The sequence below is a fragment of the Aythya ferina genome (assembly GCF_964211825.1).
Source record: "Aythya ferina genome assembly, chromosome: 6".
Classification (NCBI taxonomy): Eukaryota; Metazoa; Chordata; class Aves; order Anseriformes; family Anatidae; genus Aythya; species Aythya ferina.
This window is the reverse complement of record NC_140303.1, coordinates 40,745,600-40,768,377: the sequence shown is the minus strand read 5'-3', so window position 1 is coordinate 40,768,377 and position 22,778 is coordinate 40,745,600.

Sequence of the window (22,778 nt, the reverse complement as noted above, 5' to 3'; positions counted from 1 at the left end):
CTCATCTCTGAGTTAAGGAAATGTTTTATCCTAATAGAGGGGAAAAGAGAGTAGAAAAACCAGCATGGGTTATACATGTTTTTCATCAACACTAATACATATGAAAGAGTAGAAGCACTTGAATGGCTTTTCAACTAACGGTGACCATGTCAAATGTCTGAAGTTTACTGGAAAATAAATACAAATTTAAAAGGGACAAATTGTCCTAAACAGCTTCATGCTCCGACTGATTCATCTCCCTGGTATCAGGTTTTCCGCCTCTCTGAAGACAATAGTTCAGTGTTTCTGTACTTAAATCCTCTGCTTTGCTCAGAAACAAGATTACAGCTGGACTGGATGATCCTAGAGCTCTTTTCCAACCTAAATGATCCTGTGATTCTCTGAGATGAGTTATAATAAATGATAGCAGTTAGATTTCATACTCAGTTCCTGGTAACTGCTCTAGTTCATTTCCATGTGGACTTTGTTTCCCACCGCTGAGCATTCAGCAAACGCTTGCTTTCCTTGGGAAACTGTATGCAAACCCCGTGGCTGCTGGGGCAGCCTGGCGTGCGTCCCGGGCTGTGCAAAGGGAGGCTGAGGGGAAGCCCCACCAGGCTTTTCAGAAAAAGCTCAGTGGTTCTCTTCACAGTACTTGCATTTAAAAAAAAAAAGAAAGAAAGGGGGATGGGAGAGGGTTTAAAATCCAGATGGTGGAAGTGCAGCAGCTGGTCAGTAACTGAGCTGTCCCCTGGGAGCAACAGAGCCTTGGCTGGGGACGTAGCTCTGCAGCTGCACCCTCTGTGCCGGGCTGGGGTGGCTGCCATGGACATGTCCCATCCCCATCAGCTGGACAAAGCTGCTCCAGCTGACCCAGGCTGCTGTTGGGCTCGGTTTACACGTCACTGTGCACCAAAAACAACCTCCTTTGGAGAGCATCAGGGCACATGTCAGCGCGATGCAGCAGGAGCTGGGACCTGCACCCTGCACCAGGCACCTCCTGCAGATCTCGCCTCTGGCGCAGCAGCAGCGATGCCACATAGCAATACTGTGTCCTCGGAAAATATTTGGGTAGTGCCTCATTTATTCTTGTTTTAGGAGCAGATGACATATGAATATACACCTCTGTGTTTTAAGGATGTTATTTTAAAGGTTGAGCCGACGACATTTTGGTTTACATTGAACTTTTTAGGGCATGCCTTCAGTAAGTGATAGAAATTCTAATAAACGCTGGCAGAGTCTGTACTTCTAAAACACCCTGAAAAAAAATAAATTAATGCGCTATTCTAGCTATGACACTAGCAGATGCTGTGTGGGCAGTTGTTTTACAGAAACAGTCGCACCATCTTTAATAGCATGATGAAAAGTGAAATAAAAAAATACAGCGTTTCTGCTGCTGCAAATGACTAATTTAAAAGTCTTTATGTGCTACATTGTCATCTGCAGTAAACAAGGTCTTCTCATCAGAAGACTTTATTAACATCATTAATAAAGAGAAAGAAACCAGGTGGTAAATATTTAAAGCCGTTATACATTACTCCAAATAAAACAGACCACACAGCACAACCTTAAGGTGAAATTGATTTCTAGAGTGACCCCAGTAAGGACCTAGTTCTTCAGCAGGAGAAAAAAGCAGGTTCTGTCCAAATACTTCCTGGGAGCAGAAACTGAATGGTTGGTGGAGGTCGGCAGGGACCTCTGGAGCTTGTCCAGCCCAATTGCCTGGGGCAGGCAACAAAAGCAGCTGAGTCTGGGGTAGTTTGGGGTCTCCATGGGGAGTCAGGGCTGCCTTTCATCGCTGTGAGCATGCCAGCCTGTGTGCCTGCTGACAGCCTTTTTGTCTGATTACTCAATATCAGAACATTTTAAGTTTTTACATGAAACTTTTCTTAAAAACGTATGCATCTAACTATCAGAATAACTTAACATGCGAAAATTAGCTTTGTCATCACACTTGAACTGTATTCAACTCCTGAAGTTATCTGGTTTGAGCCACTGTATCACCTTGTTTTTGTCTGCAGACCTGAAGAGCCCTTCTCCTCGATGAGCTCCTTGCCTCCCCTCGGATGAGAGCTGGGAGCCTTTCACAACAAAGCAGGTTTTGCTGAACTTAGGAATCATTCTGGGAGCTCCCTCCTGGCACTCTGTTAGCTGTCTTCTGCTCTAAGCCAAGGAGCTGAAAACTGTCTCACATGAGAAATCTAATCTTGCTCTTTGTAATAAGTGGCTTAATCCTGGTTTTTCTTTCTAACCTCTTTGAGAATTGCTTTAGACTGTGGTGTAAACCTGCTGAAGTGCAGCCTCTAACTGCTTCTGGCTGGCTTTGAACTTTTTTTTTTTTTTTAATTTATTTTATTTTTTTGTCTATTTTATGTGCAGTGTTTTTGTTTGATCATAAAAAAAATAAACTTGTTTCTTATTGGGCAGTTGTTTTCTGGGCTGTCACAGAAGACACTAATGCCTGTTTAGGCTCTTGGTCTCTGGAGAGCTCCCAGTTCTCCACATTTTCTGACAGGCCTTGCACACATCATTGTATATGCTGGGATTACGTCCCACAGTCCCTATAAATGTTGATGATTCCACCACGAAATGACTCAGGGCAGGTAATTCTGGCTTTGTAAACTGAGACAGCATAATTTAGGTATTTTGCTTTCTCTTACATGCTTCAGTGGATCATCATCTTCAGGGAATTACAGATTCACACCCTCTGGTATCCCCGTCTGATTGGGGTAGACGTTGCTCTTCTATTGCCACCTCCCACATCCGCTTAGTTTTTTTGAAGACACTTACTCCCACAAAGCCTATACAAATGGGAGGTCTCCACCTTGCATTTGTAATGTGTATCAGCACAGGTTAGCATATGCAAAATTGCACGAGCTCTGCTGCCTCGGAGCAGATTTCTAATTAGCCTTCACTCTGAGTGGGGCTCTTAATTGCAAACATGTAATTCTGGTGGCTCAGAGGCAATACACCAGCTGTCTGACCAGAAAGGTAATTGAGGGAAACACTGAGAGCTTCAGGCCTTAGTTCTGTGCTCTGATTGCTGCCCTCCCTGCTGCCTTTCCCCCTCACCATGACCACTGCTGCTGATTCCTCTCCCGAGCACCCTGCACGTTTCTCTGCAGACGTGGTTTTCAGCAGAGCTTCACGGGAAGCTTCTGAGATGGCCACAGCCAGAGCTACGCCGGCCTCTCCCCTTCTGTGATGATTTTTATTCTTTAAACAAGGCTTTTTCTAACTGTGTGGTTTGTAGGAAAATGAGGAAAACAGGAAAACAAGGATGTTTGCAGGGTTTCTTTTGCATCCTTGGTGGGGAGAGGCTCTCTCCTACCCAGCTAATTGTGTCTGTTTCTCATGCCTAGAATTCACTGGAATTTATTACACGAACAAAAGTTTCTCTACATCTCGTGGAGGTCACAGCTTTCCTTCCTTAATTAAATTTTCAAAGATGCATTTTAGAAGGAAGCTCTCCATTTTTACTTGACACTTGGAGGCTGTTAGAATTTGCAAACTAACATATCCCTCCCTGAAAGAAACAGATTTTTTTTTCCATAATTTTTCTAATGGAGCTTGAAATGACAAGTAAATAGGTTTTGCTCTCATACATCAGCACCTTTTAATATTCCAGATATTACCATATACTAACTTTGCAAAATTCTTTCAGTTAGATATAATTTGCACAATTGGAGCAGGCAGAGTAGATGCAAATGACCGATAAGCCAGAAATAAGCAGTACAATCATCCTCCAACATGAGGGATGTGGAGTCAAATCCATCCACAGCCCCATTACTTGTAGGAGGACAAAGAGCAGTGGTTAACACCAGATCTACTCCTTGTAGATTCTCCAGCAGGTTTTCCACAAAATTCCCTCGGGTTCCCATGCCATGGAGTGGCTGTGTACCAAAGGTCCTGCTCCAGCTCCCTGGGGAAACCTAAAGCTGGGGTCACTGATGAGCCTGGTGCCCTTTCCTGCCCTGAGGACTGAAGTGATTAAGGTGTCCTGGAGAAATGGGAGTGGGAAATCTTTTAACTAAAAAAGTATGTTTTTTTAACAAATATATCCTATTCCAGCCAACAGGATCAATTGCCAGTTGTTCCAAATATGACTCAGAAAAGCCGTAATTAACTCCTTACTCCATTCAAACCTTTTGTTCCTGCCCCAAGGTGACAAGCTGTTAAATGGGGAGGGAAATGCCCGATGGAAACATTTAACGGGGGCGCAGAGAAGGGCAGGGAAGTTGAGTGAGCATCTGCCAGCCCCCACAAGCTGCAGCCTGCGTTTCCGAGGGGTGGGAGGCAAGTCTTTGGGGAGCTTTGGCAACAGAAAGCCCTGGGGAATAAACTGCGTCTCCCATGCGTGCTCCACGTCAGCCAGCGGCTGTGACCCTGCCCTGGGTGCCATGGGGCACGTCTGGTCCCTCTGCCAAATGGGTGGCTGTGACGCAGCTTGCTGTGATGGATTGCGGGCGTTACGGTAAATATTTTGTTTGCTCTGAGAAATTCTGGTGCTGCGCTCGCAGCGTTACTGAAAACTGATGAGCACGTCAGCAGGGAGCTGGCGTTTTGTCAGCTGGATGTATCGCCCTCCTGCAAAACTGAGGACAAAATGTAAAACAGCATCCTGGTATGGTTCAGGAGTGTTTGTTGTGTTTCATTCTGCCCAAACTGTCTAGACGGGGTCATGGGGACTCGTGCTGGAGGTCTGGGAAGACCCAACGGTGGCTGTAACCATCTGGCTGGGTAGGGGAGGAAAGGGGTAGCTCTGGGGGCTGGCAGGGGGCACACTCCTGGAGGGGCCTCCTTGGGCACAAAATGTCCAGGATGCCCACTTTGAAAGAGTGCCTGGGATTTATGGAGGTGTTTGCAGTCCCCTGTTCACAAGTGCGGCATTTCCATACTCACATGAGGCTTACGCTGCAATTTTGGATAGGAAATATTGCAAGGAACATCAGGCTGCACCTGTGCGGGTCCACAAATGGGAATTTAATATTGATTTTTCCTCTGTTAAAATAATAGCACGATGAACAGCTGATTTTAAGTTATGAGAACAAAGGAAAATGGAAGTCAGAACATCTTAATTTTTCTGTCCTGATTGGTCATGGTTCAGGAGAGCTTTTGGTGTGGCACATTTGTGTGTCGATACAGTGCAGTGGGATGTAACGCCTCCACATGCACTAACGTGGATTGCTCATATTTGTTTTTTCTTTCAGTTATAAATTTAAACAGGCACCTTATTTCCACTAAATAGTAACTGGAACTCTAAGCAAAGCAGAAGATTTTCTGAGACTTAAATTGTGTGGTAGTTTCATTTCTCACAGATGAATACATTACATTGAAAATATACATACATAAATACATCCATTGAAAAAAGCAGAAATACAGCTTCTTCCTTCCTGTGCTCGTTGTTGGGTGCAGTCAGCATCTGCTCTGATCAATGCTTGGTGTATTCAGAGGTTCGGGTTAAATTGCTGCTATTACAGCTGAGCCACGTACTCCATTTCGTGAGGCTTACTGCTGGATCTTTATGTGGAAATACTTTGTCCTGATATGTTCGTACATACAGCTATATAGGTATTGCTTGCTGTGGGTTTTTTTTATTATTATTATTTTCTTGTATTTTCTTCAGGCTGCAGCTCAGCCTCACTGCCCAAGAATGGTTTTTATATCATTCTGAGCCCTGCAGAGTAAAGCAACAGCAAAGCAAAGTTTGTGCTGCTTATATGAGGGACAAGACAAAGTCGGGATCCCATCGCACTCAGTGTCTGCTGTGCTCCCTGGCAACAGGCATTAATCAACTTATTTCCTAACGATGTCTGGGTGTCTCGTCAGGGGGAGTGCGTGCATGGGGCTGGGCTGCTCCTGTCCCCCGACGGGGTAATCCCCCAGGAAATACAGAGCATCCATCACCCCGCTCAGCTCCACATCATGAACCTGCACAGAGCCCAGTTAAAATCTGAGGGTGTTAAGGAGGCTTTATCTGTCATCTGATCTCTTGTTTGCTCTTCGGAAGCCACACAGATGTCCACAACAGGCTCCTGTGGCTGTGCCCAAGCAGCTGGCCAGGAGCTGCAGCGGGTGCTTGTGCCTGGGTAAATGGGATGGGGAACGTGCTAATTCTGTCTTCAGTTTTATTTACATCCTACCCTTACTGTCTGCGTTGGGTGTTTGACACACCCCAAACAGACCACACCACTGACAACCCCTTGTTCCCTTCTCTCCTTCACTTCTTGGTCGGCTGAGTCCTCTCCCCATTTATTTTGTCTCCGTCTTGCTCACACAACTTGTCACCCTGAACAAGAGTGCTGCAGGAGTCCAGTTTCCTGGAATTTAGTATAACATTGCACGGAGGCAGTCTCTTGCTTTAATCTTAAACCCTTTCATCTTGATTCGATACAGTGATATAATTTAATGTGTCTCAGTATACTTATGCCCTTTTTGTTTCAGTAAATTATGTATTTCAGAGTCTATACAGTCACGATTCTTGCCATGAAATGGGATGGAATTAGGTGTCTTCACCCTCACGAACTTCTTAAAGCTGCTGTGAACTTTTGTCCAAGTGAGGACTTCAGATTTTGCCTGCAAAACACCAGGCTCCAACAGTGGTCATTTTCCAGATAATGCCATGCCTTAGCAAGGACAGGAGACACCTGTGTTTTGTGGCAGATTGCAGTGCAAAACCAGAATGCTAGGTAGTTTAGAAACTATTCCTCACTTTGCTTTTTATCCAGTTCCACCACCCATGCATGCACTGCAGGTTGCAGCAGCACCAGGGGAGCCTGCACTGCTGGTAACACACCAAGGAAGCAGATTATACCTTTTTTATCTGGAAATGCAGACGTTTATACCAATGCTTAAGATGTTTATACATTGAAAAAAATGCAATAAAGGTTCATTTAAAATTCTGCAATGCCACATCTGTCCAAACAGATCAATTTAATGGTTATTTAGTAGAAATAAGTTCAGCCAGGCATAATGGAAACAGCAGCAGGAGAACCTAAATATAGCAGCAGCAGCAGCAGCCCCTGGTGCAGCATTTTCCTCCCAGTGCTGTCTTGTATTTTAATGGGGTGAGAGGTGTGGGCAGTGTGTCAGGGCACTGCATGGCTCACACCCTGCCTGCACCAGCAAGCAGCCCTGCTGTACTGTGGATGGGAGCAAAGGTGGTCGGACCTGGGGACAACCCGGTACATAACAGCTGTATTAAAGGGGTGCCCAGGAGCAGTTCCCTGCCCAAATGTGCAGGGGATACAGGGAGCAGCCTAAATATGTATGGGGCTTATAGGAAAATTGCATAAAATGATCATTTAGCTGAATAAAAGGTATAAAACAGGGCTTTCTTAAATGCCAGAGGTTTGGAGTATTTATGGTTTCCTTGCTATAAACACATAAATCAGGGACAATTTAACAAAGCAAAGCAAATTACCAGCCAAAGTGACAGAGCTGTGCCGGGGGCGAGTGCCTGCATCATGCCAATGCTCCAGTGTCGGGGGGGCTGTGGTGTGCAGGAGCCCACCTCTGCCCCCAGCACCCCGGGACCTCCCCAGCCGCTCAGCATGCTGAGGGTGCACGGCAGGCAGCCTCTTGTGGGATGGGTGGCTTTTGAAGCAGGAACCAATTGCGTTCACAGACGAGGGGTTTTCCTGCTTTCCCCGTGCTGGGGGCTGCAGCGTGTCCAGCCTCGGGTCTTCTGCTCCAGCAGCTGGGGTTGTTTCTCTGCCCTGGACCTGCTGAGAGCCCAGCTGGGTGCTGGGGGTTAGCTGCTGAAATGGGAAGCACAAATTCTTCCCTTCAAACCACACCAGGTCTGTGCCTGTCCTGCACCAGTAGCATGGGGCACTGCATGTCCATTGCAGTCCCAAAAAAGATAACAGTTCAGCCCCTAAATTCATTTCATGTTATTATGATGGAGGTACCTGTTAGAAGGCGAATTTGACCTTCTTTGCGAAGGATAGATTTTATTTCTACCAAAATGTTTGCAGCTCACTGAGCAGAATTAATCTGTAATTTGGCAGTTAATGTGTCCGTGAGCTCTCATGAAAGAAAAAAAACTTATTAAACTTAATCGGGTTTTAGGTTTTCATTATTTCTGCTCTAATAAACACAAGAAGGCATACTGTGGGAACAAAAAACTGAGCATGCTTTGTTGCGGGGGTTCTGTGGCCCCAGGTAATGCTCAGCACTGCAGCAATGCCTGCGGGCAGCACCTGCAGGCACACAGCCAGCCTTCAGCCCGCCTCCTGCTGCATGCCTGTGCACACACACACATATAAAATATAAATACACATAAAATATGCCTGACGTTAATATGTTATAAAAAAATACATATTATATTATATTTCATATAGCTGTTTCATCACTATACAAATATATACATATATTGAAATTGCATTTTGGTAGCTTGACTCCTTTCCCCAGCAGCTGTCAATATTCAGCACCTTGCTAATTAGTTGCACAGTCAGAGATGAAATTAATGACGCAGTCAGATATTTTAAATTCTCTCTCTCTTTCTTTTTTCTCTTATGTATCTGGCATGCACAGGGTGGAGAGGTTAAAGGCAGGTAGGCTGTGGAGGGTGGAGGTCAGGAGGGATGTGATGGCTCTGTTAATGGACAAGGCCTTTCTAAAAAGAGTGGACAAAAATAAGGTGCCAAACAATGTTTTTTTTGAAAGTCTGTGGCAGGAAAGGGTCAGTTTCACAACTAACAATCCCCATCACATCTTCGTGCGGAGCTGGGTACCGCTCGCCGTTGCCATGGCAGCGCTCAGCATCCCTGGCCATGCCCGGCGGCTCGCCCCATCCAGGACCCGGGCTGCTTCCCCTCCCCACAGCTCATTTCCTTTCATAATGGTGAAACAGCAATGAAATGCCATGTCCATGTCATGTCTGAAGTCATTACTTAAACGCCAAAAAGGATTCCTGAAGTATTACGTCTGTACTTGTGAATTGCTGGTGGAGAACGCATGTAGCTAAGTGTTTTTAGAAATTCATTTGGCAATTTGGACTTAGTATCCACAGACAATAGAAACAAAGCTACTGAGACATCACAAAAAAAGCGAAGACAAATGAAACATGAACGTATTTAATTGTAGTGAAAAGTTACAGTTGTATTTGAAAAATGACTTTTCATACTTGAACAAATTTTTGTATAATTATTTGTAGTCATTCGTTTGCAGCATGGTGCTGGAGTACAGGACTTCAGATACAGCAGCACTAAGGTATAGGGGAAATGGCCTCGAGTGATGTTATGTGCTACCTACTTCTCTATACATAGTACCACTTTGTGCCTGTAGAACCATGTAGACAGGGTGTGTGTAGGTACATGTACCTTCAGGTACATACACATACACATACACATGCACGCACGTTAAATAAATGTCCCTCGCATCCCTCACTGTGCTCCTTCAGCATCATGAGATGGACCTCCGCTGGTTGGTGTGGGTACCAAACAAACCAGCTGCTTTAACATCCAAACATTTTCTCATGTATTCATTTTCCTGCTCATAAAAGGCACAGGGAATGTGTTAGCTCCATGCTTTGGGGAGGTAATTTACTGAGGGACTTCTGGCAGTTGCCAATGTTAACAGCCTTCTCTGATGGAGAAAGGGAATTGGTCTTGTGCAGTGACAGCACAGCATTACAGGAGCTGTAAGGGTTTGGGAATACTGTTTTTATTTTGCATTTAGTTAGATTTGACTTTAATGTTCAGAATATTCTTGTTTTAAATGTTGATAAGTAAAAATCTTATCAAAAATGTTGATAAGTAAAAAAAAAAAAAAAAAAAAGGCAGACATCAGCTAGGGGAAGAAGCAGGAGCTGAATCTTTACTGACAACACTTGCACAAGTGGTTGGGAATCAGAGTGCTTTGGGCCTCCTGAAGTGTTTGTGACCAAAATTAATTCCCAGTCATGGGGACTTTTGTCTGACCCTTTATCCCCTTACCTCCCCCCAGTTATCTCCTGCAGTTTCATGTTTCTCCCGGTGATGGTGTTAATTATAGGGGACTGGGGGCAGAACACTGCCAGAGAGCCATGGAGAGGCCTGACGTGTCCGCCTGGGGTGTGCGAAAGTTTGCTCCCTGAGCTAATTAAAAAAAAAAAAAAAAGAAAAAAAGAAAAAAAAAAAACAAATGTGTTTTCATTTCAGTAGTGCCATATGGACAAGTGTGGCAAACAGACCTCTGTAACTCCTAACAGCTTTGTGTGGTTGTAGTTGAGCAACTGTCGCATGACCTTTCAGAAAGGCAATAATTTTCCTGTAAAAAGCATTGATCAGAGACATTTCATTTTCATATCTCACGCAAAGTGCTTAAAGCCATCAGCATCTTCCCTTCGACACTTTGTGTTTCCTTGCAGTGTCTCGCTTGTGGCTTCCTCTGCTCCAGAAGCAGGTTGGAGATTTAATCCCTCGCTCAGGGCGCTGTTTGAACACTGTTTACTCGCCCTGACGGGAGGGTGTCCCTGCTCTCACCTCCTATTTGTCCTTTCCTGAAGTGATTTTGGTTATTCTGGTGGGGAGCTGGGTGCTTCTGCTCACACCTTCCCTCATGTCCCAGCACTCAGCCCTGGCCATTGCTGCTGCCCATCCCATACTCACCAGAGGTTGGGAAATCAGAAATTCCTGCAGCACCCCAAGTGGAGCCACGCCAATGGTGCTGAAATTGCAGCAAGGGCAGTTTTTGCTACAGGTATGACCCTGCAACGAGGCTCACACAAAACTAAACCATGGCAGACCACACTAGGATGAGTGAGGAAGGGAGATGTGACACATAACACAGAAACTACAAATCACATTGCAGATTTTTGCCTTTCTAGTTCTGAATTAATAGCAACGTACCTGCAGCAGGTACCTGGCTCTTGAGGCGATTTAACAACATAAAACTTACAGCCTTGATTGGTGACTGACCTCAGATGATCTTCAGAGATATATATATATTTTTTTCATTGTTCAGTGTCTGAACTTTCCTGTGACTGAGGTGAACCGAATATCACCAAAGGAAATGAATGCCCATGGCACAGTGGCTGCGGCAGCCGCGCCAAGGTCAGTGGTGATGCTTTTTTGGGCTCTGCTTAGTCGGCAAGGCTGCAGCCTGGCATTTTCTAAAGGATCCTTCCTGCTCTTTCTATAAGGTCAGCTGTAATGTAGCATCTAGTAGAAAGGGGGATGTCAATCTGATTGTAGATGTGTGTAATACATGTTTTTAAATTAACAACAGCAATGGGGTTTTGCTCTGTTTCTATGCATCTATAGGTAGGTCTGTATGGATACACACTTAGTTTGCACAGTTAGAATATAAACACACAAATATATTTCCAAACCTATGCAACTCTTCTGTAGTAAATGTAACACACCCTCCAGGGTTTTTTAAATATTTTAATATTTATAAATATTAATTTATAAATATTTAATATTTTAAAATATTTTTTAAAATGTATCTTACAAAACAATGAATGCTATTGTTTTCATGTATGGATTACAATTCTGCAAACTTTCCCTGACTGTGTAATTTGTATTTTGTGATGGGATCCACAGCCAGGGTCTGCAAGAGCATGGTTCCCTAAGATGTCCTTTGTATCATTCACACTTATCATGCTGACACACGAGGTTTATTTGCATGCTGGCAATGTTGAGGTTAATTTCCATCAAGCTAATCTTTTGCTTTCTTTTTCTTTCCGTCCACCAGAGGCTAAGCAGTTTTGTTCTCAGACTCTGTGGGTGCTGTGGCATGGAGGTGGCTGTTGGCCCTGTGAGGGCTGGGCTGCCAGGAGGGGAGGGCACAGTCCTGCGCTGCTGCTGCAGCACGGGGAAAGCAGAGGTCTGGGGGCAGCCCAGCAGCACTTACCTGCTGCTGGCAGGGGTAGGGAAAATGTTCCAGGCTACAAAGATAGCCTCAGATAAGCTCCCATAAAATTTCCAGTATATTAGCTAAGAGCAGAGATTTCAATTTAGCCCACTCTGGTTTATGTGACTAATTACAAAACTGAACTACAGAATAATTAGCACATTATTTCCCCATGGAAAGCCAAAGTTTGCTCAGCTCAGGTGCTTGCTGATACTGGTACTGGCCCCTTTGACCCCTCCCCACGGTGTGTCCCTGTGCAGTCCAGCAGCACATGGACTGCCTGCTCCCTTTTAAGAGCTGGGAGAAAGGCTGAAGTCTAAACAGCATTAATCCCAGCTCTAATTCAGTTGTCTACTGGTAAAACACCTGTGGTGTAGGCTTTCTTTCATGAAATGCTCTGAATGTCCCAGCACCTCTCCTCGGGAGCTGCCCGTGCCCCAGGCGGGTCCGATGGGGCTGTCAGAACAGCCCTGTGCCCCACATGCCTTCTAAAGCAGCCGTTACTTCCAGATGGTATAGTTAGCCAAAAATAATGCTTTTGAGTAAAACATTTCTCAGCATTTTCAAATTTATCAAACACTAATTGTTTCTGGACACATTGGTAGACTGTCAAGCCATCAGACTTCAGTAGGAGAACACTGGTTAAAAGACGGCTGGTGGCTTCAGCGTTAGTTTTGACAGGCGTGCCAGCAGAAACACGAGCTGAAAAACCCGTCGAGTTCCAAACTTCCGAAATAGCAGCGGGGCTGAAGCTTCCCAGTCGTTCAGAAAAATAGAAGTATGTGCCACACGGTGGCACAGGGCATGGTGCCGTGGGTGCTGGCAGGTGGGAGCCCCTGGCCCTGGCCTGGATGACCCGGGGGGGCTGTTCTGATTTCTGTGTCACTGAGGTTCCTTAACGGGTCTGATAACCCCCAGCAGCTGCCCCCCATGCTCTGCAGCAGCCCTGCTCTCACTGCCATAGCAGCAGCAGCAGCGTGGGCATCCTGGGACCTGGAAATGCCGTCCCCAAACACACGTGGCAGCTATTCAGAGACGTTTAGGTTGGTAGAGAAAACAAATATGGCTTGACGGGTTTTTAGAGCTGCAGCAAACCCTTGATAAAGTGTGCTGTTATGGAAATATCTCTCAATTCATGAAAATATCTCTGAATTCAGCTCGGGGGCATAGCAAGTGACTGGCACGCTCAGAGTGCACTCCAACTGTGCTTTGGAAGGGATGGTTACAGAAAAGTGCTTCCCTTCTTCCTGGTGCCTTCGGACACCCTGGGAAGATTTTTTTTCCTGGGTACCCGTGGGACCTGGGGGTAACCTCCTTTTTGTTCCTGCTCCGTGCTTAATAATTAGTTTCAAAGTGCAAAATCAAAAATAAATAAATAAATAAATAAACTGGAGGAGAAAAAGGGCAGCTGTTGCTATGGCACCGGACCAGCTCCTGCTCCAGCACTTCTTGTGTTGGGCCTCTCCCGCTGCTGAAGCACAGCGGCAGGAGGAGCTGCTGCCACAGCACTGGGCACAGCTCCGGGTGGGCACAAGGTGCTGGTCCCCCTGATCCTCGGGGACATCCCCAGGCCCTCTGGGGTCCAGGGTTGGATGTTCTCCCCTCTCCCCACAGCCCCACAGGAGGCCGAGGCTGGCTGTTCACCATTGGCCTCGTGCCGTGCTGCGAGGCAGCGTGGGCCGTGCCAGGGGCAGGGTGCCAGCGCGGTGCGAGGATAAATCCGCAGCCATAAATAAGGGGCGGATGCTAAAATTCCCTGCTATTAATACGGTGCATTATACCGGGCTCTTAAATGCTGGAGTGCGTGGGCGGCGCATGTATAGCTAACAAATCGTGCTCCTACTTCCCCGTAAGCACATGTACTGTGCTTATTGCTCCTCCAATGTGCCTTTTAAAAAATCCATCTGGTATATTAGCATTTCTTCTAATTAATGTCAACTCTAATCACAGCCACCTACATAGAAATACAGCTCTACACAAAATACTGGGAAAAGCTCTCTTACAAAAAGCAGCAACATTTCAAATTGGACTGGCTGTGCATAACAATGCAGCTGTCAGAAGTTGTTATTGAGCAGAAAAAACTGGGAAGTGCACCTAATGTTTTATCAGATGTGAACTGCTTGCGAGTGCCTTACCCCGCACACAGCCTAGGATGAAAAGGAGAGAGCTGGAAAGGGTTTTAAGGAGTCTAATGAGGATTCATTAGAGATTTTACAAGTCAGTCACTTTTAGGGGACGTATCCATGTTCCTGCCATGAATTATATAAGATGACGTTGATTTAAATGACCCTAGTGAAATATTTGTGAAAGACACCTGCAATAGGACTGAAAACTTGTACCTACAGACTTCAAGCCTGGAAAGGGTCCTGGTGACACACTGCCTCATACGGAGCCCATACCAAGAGCATTGCCAGCACCTCCAAACTAAACCTAGAGCCACTGCTTCTAAGACCAGAAAAGCCTTAATGCAACCTGCCTAGGTCAAGTTCTTGGGAGGGTTGTTCTCATGGCCAATCACCCCCACTTTTTTCTTTTCCCATGTCAAGAACATTTAGGCATGTGCACACATACGCATGTGTCTGTATTCCATTTCCACAGATGATGAAATTATGATGTCTATTTGAATAATATAACACATTTCCCATTCCAGCAGCTTGTTGCTTGTTTACAACTGTTACTGACACCAAAACTTCCCAAAAGCAAAGCGCTTCACTGGAGCAGGTTGTTTGGATCCCGTTAATATAAGCATCTCTGATACTGCTTCAGGTACAGTTGGAAGGGAAGACGAGAAGACTCACCAACAACCCCAGCAGAAGGCAATGCAGACAGAGAGGTTCTCCCCACTGCCCTGACATTGGCCAGAAAAGCCCCTGGGATGGGTGAGAAATTGGGGATGTCTCTTCTGACAACAGGAACACTTTTGTAGGAAATTGTGTTTTTTCACCTCTCAATCTATGCAGTTATTAAGATGCATTAATAATGCAATCTTAATGCATCTTAATAGGCGGCTGCCCCACGCCTCCTGCATCGCTGCTAAGACAATGCTGGGCCATGGCTTGGCACCATGGTAGTGCCTGAGGGTGTGCTCTGCTGCCCGGTAAAACCACAGCTTTCCAGTCAGCCCGTGCCTTTAGTCCTGGGGGGGACTGGGTAATCATGTGCTTTCCTTTTCAATAATTTATTTCTTATTTTTACAAGTAAGGCAAGTGGTAAGCCACCATTGGAAATTGTAGCACATTTAAATATTTCAATTCTGCCTCAATCCAAAGGGCAATCCTCCTGAGTGCTTCGCTGAGGTTTCTCATATCGGGAAAGGCATTATCTAAATATTCATTTGAAATATTAAAGATTTAGGACAGGCACAATGGTGCTCACTGCCTGTGAGTTGTGATGTGAATCATAAGAAGAAAGGAGTTTATTTGTTAGTTTTTTTTTTCCAGCAAAACTTGCATTTCTCACAAGATACTGAGATTTAAAATAACATTAAGAACAATTTCAGAAAATACATTTTTATTATAACCCCTCCACCCCTAAAGAGTTATAGACTGTTTAAAACTCTTCTCTGCATCTGCCTCCTTTTGTATTATGATGTTTGGCATGGTAGCCATGGACTTTTTGGTACAATGTTTCTGGCTCTGTAAGTCCAAACTTGAAAAACACCTTCCTTCCTTCCTTCCTTCCTTCCTTCCTTCCTTCCTTCCTTCCTTCCTTCCTTCCTTCCTTCCTTCCTTCCTTCCTTCCTTCCTTCCTTCCTTCCTTCCTTCCTTCCTTCCTTCCTTCTTTTGTTCCTTTTCTTCTTTTCTTTTTTTTTTCTTTTTTTTTCTTTTTTTTTCTTTTTTTTTCTTTTTTTTTCTTTTTTTTCTTTTTTTTTCTTTTTTTTTTCTTTTTTTTCTTCTTTCTTTTTTACTTTTTAACTTTTTTTTTTCTTTTTTTTTTCTTTTTTTTTTGTCCCTTTTTTTTTCTTTTTTCCTTTTTTTTTCTTTTGTCTCTGACACAGTTAATCCCATGTCCCTGCCTTAGGACTGGCAGTTATTATTAACTGTGCTGGTACAGACTATAACTTCCATATGCAGTTTTGCCACAGTGATTTTTCACAGGCTGAAGCCTGTGCTCTTGTCCATAAGTCTCCGTTGATGATCTGCAGGAAATTAGATGCTGTATTTTTACCTTCGAGAGTGGAGACCTTGCAGAAAACAGGAAGCTGAAGACAGCCAGGACCATAACACATTTATTCTGATCTATCACCATAGAAACAGATAATCCACAAATGGTCCATTTCTACAAAAACAGGTTACAAAATGGAGCGGCAGACAGGCTCCCCCACTGAACAGTGCTCTGCACTCTATGTCAAATGTGTATGAGGAAAAAATAATCTGGAAAAAGGGGTCTACATATATTGCTCCCCCTGCCACCTCTGCGTGGCTGATGCAGGGTGCACGACGACTAGCCCATGTGTGCGATGGACTGTGCGGACTCTACCTGCAACAATCAGCCACCCGTGACAGCAGGGACAAATAAAATCCTCACACTGATCCTGTATGTAAACCCCTGGGTATGAGAGACAAGGAACACATGGAGAGAGGATCAGCAGAAAGCTTTAGTGAGCTGCGTAACAAACACACAGACACTGGGCAGCCTACCTTCCCATCTCGTCTTCTGCTCAAGGCTGACCCCCTACAAAAAAAAAAAAAAAAAAAAAAAAAAAAAAGAGAGAGAAAGACAAAAAGAAAAACAAGAAGAGAAAGAGAAAAAAAGCAGGGGTGGCTCTGGGATCCCGGCAGCTGGGGGTGCTTCTGTTTTTGGCTCTTTAGAAGGGGTCTGCTTGCTCCGAAGGGTACTGATGCAGAGAGCTAAAAATATAAATTGAGTTTTCATCTCTGAAATCCTTTCCATCTTAATATGAAGACCAGATATTTATGCAAGCAACAACCTGACCCCTCCAGCAATTGGCCTGACTGGCCTAACTGAATGTTTTAGCACAGCAATAAGAAGGTTAATGTTTGCTTATTCGTGTAGGTGGAAGAAGCATCCTGGAGATGCTCACGTGGACACCTCCTGTCCTCCCACGGGGGAGCAGGGCCCAGCTTTCAGCCCCTGCAGGTGAAGGATGAACCCAGACCAACGGTGTCTCCAGGAGGTGGTACAAGTGCCACCTCGTCTTCCTCCTGCTCCATTTCTGCTGCTGCCCAGTCTGCTTTCCCTGCCAGCAGGCATTTGGCCCTGTGTTTAACCCAGCTGGGAGCTGTGGCACTGTCCTGCCTGCCCCTGCCCTCCAGGGACTGCATGCAAAGGGTTTTCCTTTCCTCGTCGGCTTGGTGAAAGGGTTTTGTTAAACCAGAATCTGTCCTGTGCTCTGTGCCCCTGCCTGGGGGTGCTCACCTGCAAGGCAGTGACAAGCGGGTCAGAAAACCAAGCGGAGCCACCAACTGCAGCCTGGAGCCCCCCACCTTGCCTGGATCCTTGCTCCTGGGGCTCAGGATCCAAACGTCGCAGAGCTCAGGGACAGCGCTGCTGCTGGAGCTCCTCTGCAGGATGAACTGAAGGGCTCTTAATCTTGTTACCATGCTCGAGTGTTTGGGCCCAAGGCAGAGCGATGTGCATTGCTTGGAGAGCACAAGGAAGTGCCCAAGGATTTTCAAGTCACTTCTGGAAAGAAAAAGACAGCAGAAGTAAAAAGCACAGGGGCTGACAGCTAAATCAGCACTTTTATTTTTATTTATTTTGCACTTCCAGTTGCTTATAAGATAAGATTTTGATGTCTAGATTTAACAAGACAATAAATGGTCTCCACAACACCCAGACCTACGAGCACTTTAAAACATTCTTCCACTCTTGCCTTTCTGCTCCATTACCTTTGGTACTGAAGTACCAGAGCAGTAGCTGACATTTCTTACAGTGTGTCATTTCCCTAGCAGAGATTTCCTGAGGGCTAAGCAAACTCAGAATGTATGTACAAGAAGAAATATAATATAAAATACATAAATTATGCAATGGCATTAAAGTATCAATATAGAGGCCTTGTGGTCTAGTAGAAAATGGTGTGCATTCAGAATTGCAAAGGCTGCTTATAAAATATTTGTGCTGTGCAGGACCTGCAGTGTAGCTAATACACAACACCCAAATTTTATGACATAAATATTAGGAATATTATTTAAATAAAAAAAAAAAAAATCTCATCAGAGAAACTGTTGTTTCTTTCTCTTGTTCTTTTTCTTTTCTTTTCTTTTCTTTTCTTTTCTTTTCTTTTCTTTTCTTTTCTTTTCTTTTCTTTTCTTTTCTTTTCTTTTCTTTTCTTTTCTTTTCTTTTCTTTTCTTTTCTTTTCTTTTCTCTTTCCTTCCCTTCCCTTCCCTTCCCTTCCCTTCCCTTCCCTTCCCTTCCCTTCCCTTCCCTTCCCTTCCCTTCCCTTCCCTTCCCTTCCCTTCCCTTCCCTTCCCTTCCCTTCCCTTCCCTTCCCTTCCCTTCCCTTCCCTTCCCTTCCCTTCCCTTCCCTTCCCTTCCCTTCCCTTCCCTTCCCTTCCCTTCCCTTCCCTTCCCTTCCCTTCCCTTCCCTTCCCTTCCCTTCCCTTCCCTTCCCTTCCCTTCCCTTCCCTTCCCTTCCCTTCCCTTCCCTTCCCTTCCCTTCCTTTTCCTTTTCCTTTTCCTTTTCCTTTTCCTTTTCCTTTTCCTTTTCCTTTTCCTTTTCCTTTTCCTTTTCCTTTTCCTTTTCCTTTTCCTTATTTAAATTACAAATTATGCTTTAGGAAGGGGTAACTGAGATCTCTGAATGTCTGTCAATAATGTCTAAGACATGTTTGACACGGTATTTTGTGTTCTCCATGAAGTGCTGTTCCTCCACTGACCCTGCTGACCAAAGCCACACGGTGCCAGCCCTGCAGGGTGGCACACACCAGCAGGAGAGCAGGGGAAGCAGGAGGAGGAGGAAAAAGCCCAGCCTGGTGCCACCCTGCAGCTATCGTGCATCCTTCCTCACCTGCATTGTCAGCTCTTCCAAGCTGGAAGTGCCGTGGCATTTTTAGCCCCTCCATAAGGCAGTGCACATGTTGTCCGCCTGCAGCCCAGGATTGAAAAATGACTCAATCACTGCCTGACCTTGCAGGTGTGTAGTCACTGTGCCATGCATGCAGCCTGCCTGGTTCTGCCCCATTGCATAGCATAAAAAGTCAGCGGAAGAGAAATTAATTATCTTCACTCAGCTTTTCATTCACTTATGCCACAGGGGATGGCTGAGGCAGAATAAATGACTATATTCCTATAAACAGCAACAGAAACGTGTATTTATGCTCTCTTTGTATGCACATTTATTTATATTTCAGAACTTGATAATCTCATTACTGAGACTGTAAGATCTAACAAATTTGGTAGAAAGATGGGAGAGACAGACGTGTTTATGAGATTTTTTTTTCTGAATTAGTCTCGTGCGCTGCTCTTGGCACCTGGCACTTCTGCTGCTATGCTCTGTGTCACGTTGCTCCCATTCCCACCCTCATCATCTCATGGGGCTGGCAGAGGCACTACATTCCTCTTCCTTCAGCCAAAGCCACTCGCTCAGGGGCCTGGCGATGAGCGAGGAGTCGCTGCATGCAGTGCCCAGCCCACAGACCACAGGCACTGCACCTCGGCTAGAGCACCGCGCTCCTAGGCACCCCAAAGCCTGGTTAAACTGTCAGGATAAGCAGAAAAAACATTCCTAAATCGACTTTCTTGTGTGCCACATTTACTTTTGGATTATCTTAGTGTACACATGTTGGCAGCTTTTCTTGTCAGTGAGCAGAATTTAGGACTAAAGGAATGAAGAATTATCAAGTATTATCTCTGGAAAAATATGTTAAGGTTTTTCCCCTGTTTACACATAATGAAATAGATAAAACTATAATGTATTAATTAAAAGAAGAACAAAATACTTTGTTGTCTTAAACGGGATCTCTACTAATTTATTTAAAAAATAAATCTTGCTATGAATGTAGATGTGTCAGTATTTTCAAACAGCATCACATTTTTGTACCGTTCATTAGAGTGGAGTTTAAGGACATGTTTGTATTCATCCTTAGGGTTACAGCTAATATGAACTGAGGTGACTCCTGCTTTGCACCAGGTTTTGCTGTCCTGGGTTTATTTTACAGGCTCCATAGCCCTTCTGCTGCAGTCCTGGCCCCATATACGAGCACACAACCTCCTCCCCTTTGTCCCTGCTTCCTCCCCAGCCCAATTACTGGCAGCAGCAGCTCCCCTCTTACCCAGTATCCACTGGTGAAAAGTGAACTGGAAACAGCATGAGCAACCAGGGACTGGCCGAGATGCAGGGGTGGAGGCCAGCAGGGGAAGCAGGTGGGCACGAGGCTGGTGCGTGGGCACAGCCCCAGCTGGGAGCTGCCCTGCACTGTGATAATCCCTCATCTGGCTGGTGGTGCTGGAGGCTGAGGAGAAAAATGCTGCCTGTAGAACCAGGGTGTGTGCTTTAGGATAGATGACCAATATCGTGCATTGCTTATGGTCAGTATCCTCCAGGGCGTCCCTCATGGCAGCATAAAGGAGAGGGAGCAGCTTTGGTTCCAGACAGTAACTCCCAAGCAGAAAAGCAGGGAGGGATTTGCTTTGCTTTGCATTTTGTACCGGATGGTTTCCTGCCCCCGAGCCGTGGGGCTGGGAGGGCACAGCACCGCAGGGATGCTGCTTGGACCTGCGCTCACCCCGGCAGAGGTAGTGTTATTGCTTACAAGGGGAGAAATCCAGCCATAAGAGCAACATAACAAACAAAAAATCCTCTGTTGGGACACTAAATACATCCCAGCATAGGCCATAATTTTGTCCCTACTGTGAGATATGCACTAATTTGTTTTTTGTTTTCTCTGTTATGACAGAGGGCTCCAAGACTGCTTAAGGAAGTGATATCTGGAACCTTCCCAGGGAGCTGCTGGAGGATGCCAAGAGAAAATTCTCCCCAGGTTATTCAAACAGAGAGAGAGACGCTGTTCCTGCTCGCACGCTCCCTCCCTTTCTCTCTGCTGCACTTTCGTCCATCTGTCACGAGTTTTCCATCTCACGCAGTCAGTGTGGAATGAGTCCAAAGACCTGATTCTCAAGGCAGTGCCCAAAAAGCTCATCTAAACCAACAAACGCTTCAGACAGAAATAAATTGGAATGGTTGGAGAGTAGAAAATACATCTGACGTAGTAAACACCTACCTTGACTGCTGTTACCTACATATTATAAATACATCGGCGTCACCAATCCTGTATTTTCACTGGAATTTATATGTATATATTACGTGCACAGTGCATATTCCCTTACACGCATATTGCTGTACGTCCTGTCCCTGAGCACACGCACATGAAGCTCTGCTGAGTGCATGGCATTTGCAGCCTGCAGCTCGTCTCATCCTCACTTCACGCTCATGCTGCTCCTCAAACCTTCACGTGCCCGTCACTGGGATAAGGAGAGCTGGGCACCAAAACCCAGCTGCTGCATGAGTCTGCACTGGGCACAGCAGGTGCCAGGCTGGAAAACGTGCACAGAGACAAATTCCAGAGCTGGGTGCCATGGGGTGCTCTCTTCTCGTGAGCATCCTCTGCCCAAGGGGAGCGAAACGATGGTATCCTCTGTGTCCTGCTCCTCTTCAGCCGTACCTGAACGTCCCTGCGAGGTGCCAGCACAGCCTCTTGGTCCCCGTGGGCACTGCGGGGATGCAGGCGATGCTCGGGGGGCACCGCACGCCTGCCTCTTGCTGCTCACAGCCCACTGCCGCTGCCAGGCCTTCCACCGTGAGGCACAGATGTTTATTGTGGGAATAATAATTCAAGTGCTTTTTGCAGCAATCAGAGACTGCTTGGGAGTGTTGTAAACAGATTAACGAAACCAGTATTGCACTCATGCTAAATAGTACTTGTAACCACACAAAAATTAGGCTGACGTAAATGATGGGTTCCCTCTCCATCCCTCTCTTTCCCCATTCTTTATCTCTTTCTTAGTCTCTCTCTCTCTTTTTTTTTTTCTTCTTTTCGTGAAGTGAGAAATGTAAATGTAGATTACTTCACATCCATGAAAACGGTAATTCTCTTATCATCAATGAGTGCTGAATTGCCCTCCTGGCACCCATGCCCGCTGGCACTGTCACAGCACACTGCTGTGAGCAGCAGGCGCATTCGGGAGCGATGTGCAGCCACCATCTAAAATGTTCAGACTCCATGGATGCAGCTGTGCTCCAGCATGGAGCCCATCCCCAAATCCTATCCTTTTGGGGGTATAAATATGAATAAAGCCCTTAGACCTGATTTAAAAGCATTTACATTCTCCTCAGTCTCTGCCCCAACACTGGATGAAGATGTATTTCCTTTTGCACTATTATACCAGGAATGCTTCTCTTTCTTTCTAACCCTCTTCCTTGGCAGATTTTTCCCCCCCTAAGTATTTAAAGCTACCAGCAATTTCATTTCTCCCAGTAAGCACCGCAAATTTCCTCTTTTACAACCAGAGCTGAGGAAATAAATTCAAATGTATTCCACGTCTGGCGGCACGGCATGATTGATACAGCTCTGTGTTGTCGTGTCTTTTTGTTCTGCCACACTTGGTAATTCAATTATGCTAAGCAGAGCCTCGATTCCCTGGGCTGTGGCATGTCTCGCACAGGTAGCAGGGTGGTTTCTCAGGAGCTGAGTGCTTGGGAAGCCCGCGTACATGTTAGCTGCAACAAGTACTCCTAGGTGATCTGAGCTGTGCTGTACTGGGGGATTTGGAAACACCACCAGCAATAAAGCTCTGAATGGAAAGCAGGTGCAGGAGTACTCAAAGAAATCTCTGAATTTTACTATCACTTGTAACCGTATGGAAAAATATGTATTTGTATTAGCAATGGCAGGGGCCTGGGGCCAGGTGAATAATGCATTAGGAGGAGCATGTGCTGGAGCTGCCAGACAGGGCTGGGACTCACAACAAGGTTAATGGGGAGAAATGAAGCATGGTT